Source organism: Cebidichthys violaceus, unplaced genomic scaffold (assembly GCF_023349555.1).
Source record: "Cebidichthys violaceus isolate CVI_PGR_0920_01 unplaced genomic scaffold, fCebVio1.0.p SCAF_15, whole genome shotgun sequence".
NCBI lineage: Eukaryota > Metazoa > Chordata > Actinopteri > Perciformes > Stichaeidae > Cebidichthys > Cebidichthys violaceus.
Genome location: NW_027176318.1, coordinates 13,470,243 through 13,472,127, shown reverse-complemented (window position 1 = coordinate 13,472,127; position 1,885 = coordinate 13,470,243).

The following is a 1,885-nucleotide window of genomic DNA, read 5'->3' as shown; positions in this document are numbered from 1 at the left end:
GAATTTGTTACATAAGCCGGAGAGAAAGTCCTTGAACAGCAAAGTGGGACAAACTGGACTCAAAAATGCACACGTGTATAATTACACATAACCGAATATAATAACCTTTCAGTATCTTTATGAAGTGTTAAACTTTATCTTTTTGTTTGTATAGAAGATATTACCTTTAACAGAATATCTGCTTATGTACAATACAACACTTCATTCATCTCACTTTATATTTCAGGGGAAGTAAATAAAATGATAAAATAAAAGGCATTAAACACTCACAAAGTGTGCATAGAGACACTAAACTAAACTAAACTAAACAAGCATGCATGACAAACACCACAAGTCACCACATGTCCTATATTTATCATTCCTTATATGCTTTACATGTATTGTGTTGTATGGTGTGTCATTATGAACATAATTAATATTTAGTTTGTGATTCTTTATTTCCTATGTTGTTATATGTAAGGGAAACTGTATCAAAGTCATTTCCCACCAGGATTAATAAAATAGTTGTGATTGTGATACTGATACATTAAGTACAGATTCAAACCGATTTTTTTTGATTTTATGCTTCTCGTGCAACTCCAGTAAAAAATGTATTGTCAGTTTATTGTCACTCTGGTTATACAAGTGTAATCTTGTGACATGCTTTCACAGGGAGGATCCATAAAGGAAGGAAAATGAATTGTAAATATAAAAAGTTTGATAAAATATAATACAATAAGACATGAGAAGTAATAAAAATATCCATTTGTGCTATTTTTGTGAGCGGCATCGCTGGCAGGTCTCCCTAGATGGCACTGCAGCTCCACCGGTGAGCCATGAGGAGCCTATCTTGACCTTTACTAAAAACAGACATGCACAGCAAATGTGGATGGAATTTTTTGGCAAATTGTTTATTGTCTCAATGAGCTGTTATTTTTCCTGATTTCCTGATTACCACATCCTTTTATGTCCAAACGAAAGAAAAAATGCATCCCGAAGTATGTAAAAGGTTCCCAGATGTTTCACCTCATCTTTCCCTCTCAAGCATCTTTCCCTCTGTGACAAACACTCACCACCACACAGGGCTTTACCCCATTTGTTTTATTTCAGCGATAAGATAAGAAAGTGACACTCCACGTTTGAAACAAAACATCTGGGCTGCACACTGGATCAGCTGGCTCTGCATGAAGCCGCTCGGAGGAAGCGGATTGGTTTTTAACATTACAAATGCGACATGTAATCGCTCAGCTAACTGATTCCACACAGTCGGGGTTTTTGCATGATGAGGTCAAAACACAGTTCAAAGCCGTCATTGATCAACTCCGTCAGACTCTAGCGCCGTCTCACCGCTGAGACTTTGGATGTTATCTGGTCGACACTGATGCTCGTCCTGTTTAGCTGTGCTGATGATCGGTTGTGTTACTGTGTAACTAAAAACACAATGATACCTGACCGGAAGAGTTTCACTTGTTACATAAATCGGTGAGAAAGTCCTTGAACAGCAAATAAGGACATGAAAAGTGACACTTTGACTACAAGGTTGTATCAGTGCTGCCAGTACTGCGTTGTGTTTTTCACCTTTTACTGAAATGTCATGTTAAAGATGTCCAAACTGGACTAAAAATGCACACATGTGTGATTATATATACAATTGAATACAATAACCTTTCAAAACTATATCTTTATGTTTATGATTTGCAACTTTTTTTTTTTAGTTTTTAAAGAAAATATCACCTGAAACTAAATATCTGATTATGTACAATGTGAAACATAGGACACAAGCAATAGGTCATATTGTACTTTACATTCGCACGCATAGAGACACTAACAAGATTAACAGCTAGACAGCTAAATGGATACTTACACATGTGGGCATTTGTCACATGTTTCTTTAAATATATACGAG